The 7,510-nt window shown below is 48.8% G+C and overlaps 1 protein-coding gene across 1 annotated transcript in view; it reads right to left on the bottom strand.

The window, feature by feature from the left end:
* The window catches only part of LOC130382457 (parkin coregulated gene protein-like), a 37,061-nt gene extending 30,219 nt beyond the window's left edge, over nt 1–6,842 (bottom strand). The window contains exon 1 of the mRNA XM_056590220.1: nt 6,772–6,842. The gene's annotated coding sequence lies outside the window, so the exon portion shown is untranslated. The remainder of the gene's footprint in view (nt 1–6,771) is intronic.
* Between the last annotated feature and the right edge of the window lie 668 nt (nt 6,843–7,510).

Below are 7,510 nucleotides of genomic sequence, written 5' to 3'. Positions count from 1 at the left end.
TGAACTACTGTACCTTTTTTAACATGTTTCCCTTCGGTTCATTGTCGTACTTATGGAAAGATAGCTCGTGGTGCATACGTCCTTCTCCATCACTGGTCCGTTTCATCCCTGGCCATGATGGCTGGAGCTCATTTAAAGTGACGGAGCAGCGGCGCTGGCTGTTCCCCCCGTGGAGCCTCCCTGCCGTTCTCAAGAACCAGCTGGGATTCCGAGGACGGAGTGGCTCTCGTTAAGGACCGACGAAGGCATACCCAGAGCCCCTCCACAGTGGCACCGGTGGCCAATGTGCACCGTTCCTCTGTCTGCCTCTTCATTCCAAACCCACATCACTATCTCGACCTGCATTTGAGCCTTCCAAACACACACCAGCTCTCTCTCTGTGCTTCTGTTCTGGTACATTTGATTCCTCTTTGTATCCTCATTAAAGAATCGTCTGTTGATTTGGAAAGCCACTTTGAGATTTGGGATTCAGACGTCTCGTCAAAAAGGCCTACACCCGCCACACTCCAGATGCTACCAATGCTACGACAGAGACAAAGCTCAACAAGTATTCAGCTGCCCCCTAGTCCTTAGGTCAAGCAGGACTGTAGTCAGCGAGGGCAGGGCTGTCAGGGACATGACACGGCCCCGCTCCACAGCCCGCGGGCTCCGCCGGGGGGGACGCCTGGGGCTCACCGAGAACCACCAGTACACACACACACACACACACAAACACACACACACACACACACACACACCCCCCTTACAATAATACCCAGTTAGGGCTTCACCCCAGGCGGCTACGAGCGTCTGCGATCTCCATCGGGAAATAATGGAGAAATGGCTAGGGGGTTAATTTGCGGCGCTATATCCTCAACGAGTAGCGATTTTTTTATGTCATCAGCCATTTAACATCACCAGGAGAGATTCTAACCACTCACGTAGATGAAGCCCTGCTCATCTGACGGGAGGATAATGGCCGACTCCAATCTTGTCAGGGTCAAATTGTAGGGGGATGCGGGTCGGATATATTTTCATTCCAGTGGTGGGGAGGAGGGGGGGAACCTCAGAGAAAATAACCCTGATGAGTACTAGGCTCCACGTACCTCTGAATACTTTCATCTGCAATGCTGGAAATGGGCTCTTAGCTAACGACCTCTGTGTGGCTCTACTCAGTGGAACTTCCCATCTGTGAGCAAAACTTAAATCCGACCAAAGACATTACACACAAAGGGCACCGGCTGTAAGAACAACTTTAACAGCATTATGGTTGGGGGGGGGGGGGGGAGGGAATTTGCAATAGCGATCTGATATCAGGGTCCATATCCTCAGGCACCACGGATCACCTGTGCTGGCAGAGGATTTGCATTTACTTTTCCTCTTCTTGTCTTGTGCGAGGAGTGAAGTAAGACCCCTACTGTACGCTCCCCCCCCCCCCCCCCCCCCCCCCCCCCCTTCCCCCACTGCCGGTGAGGCGTCTCCCCCATGTCGAGTCGTTTGATGAGCCCCATAACTTAAAGTTTTATGACCGCTTCCCACAAACACAGCCGCACGGAGAAGCCGCCGTATGATTTACATATGCACACCAAAAAACAACAACCTTGTTGTTGTTTTTTATACTCGCTATAAAGCGTGACACATCTCATCCTGTGCCGTGCTCATAAAATGCCTTCTCTTTGCCTATCGCTGTTGTGCTCTGCTGCGGAAGCATGCAGGATCAAACCGAACTGGGGGGAGAGAGATCGCGAAATAGTCTCTCTCTCCCTCTCTCCCTCTCTCTTCCTCTCCCTCTCTCACTCGCTCCCTGTCTCCTCATCCACCATGCCACTGCCAGAGACTCCATCAAGTGTCGGGACAGTAGATATCTGAGTCAATTTCGCATGGATTGCCTTAATCTTTTTTTTATTCCAGAGAAAAAAAAAAAAAGGGAAAGGATTCCTTTGTCAGACAGAGGAAGACAGCGAAGAAGGGAAAAAAGGCGCGTGACAGGGGGGCTCTTAGAGATGAGGTATAATACGCTCCCGCTCTTGGGTGTAATCTATAGAGATGGAGCTCGGGCTGGGATAGCAGTCCACCCTGCAATCAAGCTCAATGGGCAGGATGCAAAGGCGCATCGCACCCCCACCACCACCACACGGGAAAACACAACTGGTGCACGGAGATGATTGAAGCTAATTAATAAATAGACAGCGGAAATAAACGGTGGGCCCGAGAGAAAAAAAAAGAAGAAAAGATCGAGAAAAACTGTGAACGACAGGGGAGGAAGAGCAATGGGAGGGAAGAATTGGCCTGAACATTTTCTGACAATGAAATGTCTCCAGTAATTGTTCTTGGGGTGATAAATGGTTGTCCCGTTGTGTGACGCCAGTCTCCTTGTCCTTGGGAGACAAAGAGAGGGATGGAGTGGGGGAGGAGGCGGGAGGGGAGAGGTGGCAATGAGATGCAGGTGGGGGCTCCATGGCAGTTTTAACTCTTAACTCTGGCCCTGGTCTCTAAAGCAGTCAGCAGCCTACAGTATAAGAGGTCACGGTCGGGTTAGGCCTAACAGAGCACATAATGGAGCAAATAACTGGTGTGTGTAGGTCTCTAGGTGTGTGTGTGTGTGTGTGTGTGTGTGTGTGTGTGTGTGTGTGTGTGTGTGTGTGTGTGTGTGTGTGTGTGTGTGTGTGTGTGTGTGTGTGTATTTGAAGAGTGCCTGGCTTTCTCAGGTCAATGAGGTTTGACTGTACGAGTAAGGTATAATGATTTCAATACCGTACCCATCTGGTAGATGTATCGCAGTGGTTCTCTCTCAGGTATCAAGTGTTGTAGAGAGATTTACCAACGATATAGAGAAATACGTTTATATAATACATGTGTTTGTGTCTTGCTTGGTGAGTATCTGTGGTCGCTAAGGAAAACATCTTAAATAATACATTAAATCATAATCAATAAAATAACACAATAATATAGTCATAGTTATTGTGCTTGTATGTACATACGTATGCATGCATGTGTGTATGAATGTATGTATTTATGTATGCGCGTGTGTGTGTGTCTGTGCGTGCATGCATGTGTGTCTTCCTACATTTTGAACTAAGCACAGTATGGCCAGAACGAAACACAAAAACAAGTGATTTGTGCTTATTAAATAAGTCTTTGTACATGAATTGTATTACTATTGCAACGAAAGGGAATTCTACATTGTGTCTAGGGTCATATGCAACCCCTTTTCCCGCAGGGTGTAGGAGGGCATAGCACTAGGATGTAGACACCAGACCTAGGCGGGTGTGGTAGGATATAGTGAGGATCACTTTGTAAACTGGACGCGCTGTCGGGCCCCGGAGGAGAGGAGGGGAGCGGGGAGACGCAGCCTTAATGATAGGAGACAGGCTCCAGAACGGATGAGTAGGAGGACTCATCCTCCCAGCCTCAGTGTAAATGCTAAAGAGATGGCAGCGCTTTAAGCTTACCCACGACAAACATTAATCATCGGTGGCCTTCGTCACGCAGCATACAAAACGCATAGCCGGCGATGACGCGCATCCTAAATGCGGACACCCCTCTCAGCGCTGTCATGGCAGGACCACACGTCGGTATTTATATGATATTATTCACACTACATTTCCTCACCCACCTCTTTGTTTGGACCTCTGACACTATTTTAAAAATAGATTTTTTATTCCCTCTCTTTCCTCTGGTCTGTCTCCGTCCCTTTTGTGACTCATCTCCCACCCCGCAGTCCTTCCCATCCCTCCTTCCTGCCTTTAGACAGGCCCTCGCCAGAGAGAATGGACATGGATGAAAGACAAAGGTCAACCTTATTATACAGATTAAACCTGTAAATGCCCCGTCATTGGTGTAATCAATGTGTCCCATGCGTGCTGTGACTTATTGATATCGATGGGAGTATGGATGGGGGGGGGGGGGGGGGGGGGGGGGGGGGGGGTCACTCACAGTGCATTGTTAAAGCTTTAGCACTAGCCACATATCTTTGTATTACTCTCGGGCACTCCTTGAAAATCTGCCTCCTCTTATAGAGCCATTCAGTCTCTGAAGGAGCTGCTGTTATAATGTTCTCTGCCTCTCAGCCATTACCACTAATGATGCAGCGATTCTTACTGGTAACTCCCAACGCTGTTGGAAGTTATATACTGTAGTGTAGAGTATATACTGTAGTGATTCGCAATATATCTGTGAATGTGAAGTATACAGTGCAAAGTATTGAATACAGACTACATACTAAACTAAAGATGATACTAAAGATACTAACGATAATATGCAATCATTCTTTCGTGCATTCAGTTTTAAAAAACTATGCCATGTTTGTTTGGGGGTTTTCTTTAGCAGTATGCGATTGTGTGGAGTTATTTTTGATAGAGCAGAGCCTTTCTCAGGAACACATTGAGATTGATTCCACGCCAATACACAAAGGCATCGCCCGATAATCATATTCAGCAATTGGTCCAGCTTGATGTCCATCAATTCAGAAATCGAATCAGCGACTGGCTGTTGACAAATGGGCTGTGAGTCATCTGTGACCACAAAAGTGAGCCCTGTCAGACAATTTTAATGACTAATGACATTGGCTGAGAAATAGAGGGCATATTAACCTATCCCTATCTATCGTCCCAGTGGAGATTAAAGCGGAGCAATGGGTAAAGACCCTCAAATGGTTGTGTGTGTGTGTGTGTGTGTGTGTGTGTGTGTGTGTGTGTGTGTGTGTGTGTGTGTGTGTGTGTGTGTGTGTGTGTGTGTGTGTGTGTGTGTGTGGTAGGGTCACACAAGTTCATTATTGTGCTCTCTATGCACAGCCATTTGCCCTTGAATAATGTGGCTTCAGTGCTGCTATAAAGACAGTAAAGTCACACACACACACACACACACACACACACACACACACACACACACACACTCTCTAAATGATTTATTTGGTTTCTCATTAAGGATGAAAGCTTAATAAAATATTCTGTGAGCTCGACTGTCATTCCATAAACCCAACCGATCTTATCTAGGACCTTAAGCGTCTTTCATTGGCTTCGTCCTGACGACAGAACCGTTTCTCCTTTGAAAGGAAGCCTTTCTCTGACTGCACAGATAGGAGCAGGAGGGGAGGACGAAACAATGGAGAGCAGCCACCTTCCGCCATATGCCGCCTGCATCTCCCCACCGACAGATCTCACAAAAAACATGGATCACTATAGCCAAATTATACGCCCTCTCCTTCTCCCGGACCCAGGGCAACTTGCACTCTGCCCCATGGCTCTACTGCAGAGAACCAAACCATTTCTTCTGTCCATGCTTTCTCAGTCGGAGGTAAGGGTGGGGGGGGGGGGAGCTGGGGATCAGGTGCGTCTCTGAATTGAGAAAATAATTGGTTTTGGTCAATGGGGAGATGGGGGAAGTTTGTAGGCTTCAGAGTTGTTAGAAGCACAGTTTGTATTGTTGTCGTGCTGCATGGCCACTCTTTGTTTTATATGCTGCCTTGCAAAAAAAAGACCCCTGATGCACAGTGAGGCAGTATTCCCGGTTACACAAATATATTCTGTTGGTGTGAAGATACCTTTGCTAGGAAAACAAATCATTATGCATTACTCTGCACACTACAAGAATGTTTTTTGTTAACTTCCAGTGCACCCTTTTCAGGTCTCAAGTCAGCCCTCGGACTCTCACAGTAGGATGTTAAAAAAGAAGAGCCGCACACCTTTGTCAACCTAGGGCGCCGGCGTTAAGAGAAGGCTAGAGCAGAGGTTAAAAGATGACTGGAGGCCCCTTCCTCTGTAGCACAGAGGCAAACCGTCCACGTACGAAGCCTTCACCCTTTTTGCAGCGGTGTGTTGGTGGAGTTAACACACACAGTGACCTCCGTGTGCATACCCCGCGTCTCCATGCCACAAATGTCTGGAGAGTCAACCGTTGCTGAGAAATGCGTCACTTAAATAGCCGAGCGCTCGAGAGGCGTTTGAAGCGCGAGCGCTGCACTGTCGGGTATTTGACGGTTCGGTGGGATTGCATGACTCTGGCCCCCCAAGCCCCCCCTAGCTCTGGGGTAGCAATCCGCCCGAGTATGAGGAGTGATATTAAAGGCTCCATCACGGCCCCCCTCCTTCCCTCCCCTCCCTTCACCACGACCCCACCACCTCACTCTCAGTTATGGATGGCAAACGGATGACCGGGAAATTGCACCCCGTCTGACGAATGGCGCGATGGCGCCGCTCCGACGACGAGTTGCCCAACCGGCAGGACCGCCGCTACCCACGGAGAGAGAAAAGGGACAGGAGCGAACGGCGTGCCGCTGCACCAATTACCGGGCGCACTCAGTCTCACAGAGGGACCGCAGGCAGCGCGACATGAGGCGAGACAGAAAATAAGCAGGCCTCCGCAAGGACACACGACGACGACGAAGGGGTCAAGGGTACGTCTCCCACGACGTCTCCCACCGCTCAGCTGTCGTCCGGCGTTTGTTACTTCACCGGAGTGAGAGCCAAAGCAGATGGGTAACAAACGCCGGCAGGGAGATTGGCAGATAATTAAAACGGGAAGCGAAAGCGAGCGGATGCTAAGTTTAACCACGGAGCAGGAGGAATTCTCCAACTGAGGAGCCTGAGTATACGCTGTCCGTTTAGGAAGTGAAATACTCTGGTATTATCGGGCATTATCTCGACTGATTCTTAGGGTGGCGATGGGGAGCGGTGGGTTGGTAACTTTAAGAAAATAAAATGCCTTCTTGGATTTGAAAGCAGCGCTATGTACTTTCTTGACAAGCCTGTGGTTATTTATCGCGGCAGCCATTAAGGTTATTAGAAAACTCACTCAGCAAGATGAATGGAGGACTGGCTGGTCGTTGGTCTTCCATCAGCGCTGGCAAGGGAGGGACACGCCACTCTGAGCCATTGACATTCTCACACATAAAGCCAAGCTCTGCCAGCTGCATTGCAATTGGTGTTAATGCCAATCAGCTTAATCATCCAAGCCTGGTCTAGGACCCATCCCAGTCCCAGCCACCTGAATATTCTGACAGAGGAGCATTCTAGTATGCAGGGCCAGGGTAAAATAACCTAACAACCATTCCCCGGGATCAGATTTGCTCTGCACTTGACGGATTAAAATGAATCCCGTCATAAATAACGTCTATGACAAAGAGCCATTAAGGGAGGTCGTTAGGAGTTAGGAGTGTCTAAGTCGAAGCCATTTGGTCTCTATGACAGAGAGTGGTGGAGAGGGGAGGGTGTAGAGTGGGAGGTGATAGGAGATAGAGCCACTGGGTACCGAATGTTCTTTTCACTTTCAACGTTTCTCCTGCCTATGAGTAATATTTCACTCAGCGAAACCAGCAGGTGTGATGAATGTCTTCAGTTGTTTTGTGGCAGTTGGAAATTGAACGGTAACATGGCTGTCTGTGTAGGCATTGGCCCTCGCAGTGCCTTCTCCTCAACGGCCCCCGGCTCAAATCAAACAAGTCAGAAAGAGATGGTGAAGCAAAAGAGCAATAACATCGGTTTAGTACAGCCACTCAAACTCAGGTTCTATTGTGTAGAAGTCAAGGTAAGGC

Source organism: Gadus chalcogrammus, chromosome 5 (genome assembly GCF_026213295.1).
Source record: "Gadus chalcogrammus isolate NIFS_2021 chromosome 5, NIFS_Gcha_1.0, whole genome shotgun sequence".
In the NCBI taxonomy this organism is placed as follows: Eukaryota; Metazoa; Chordata; class Actinopteri; order Gadiformes; family Gadidae; genus Gadus; species Gadus chalcogrammus.
This window is presented reverse-complemented; position numbering and strand designations above follow the sequence as displayed.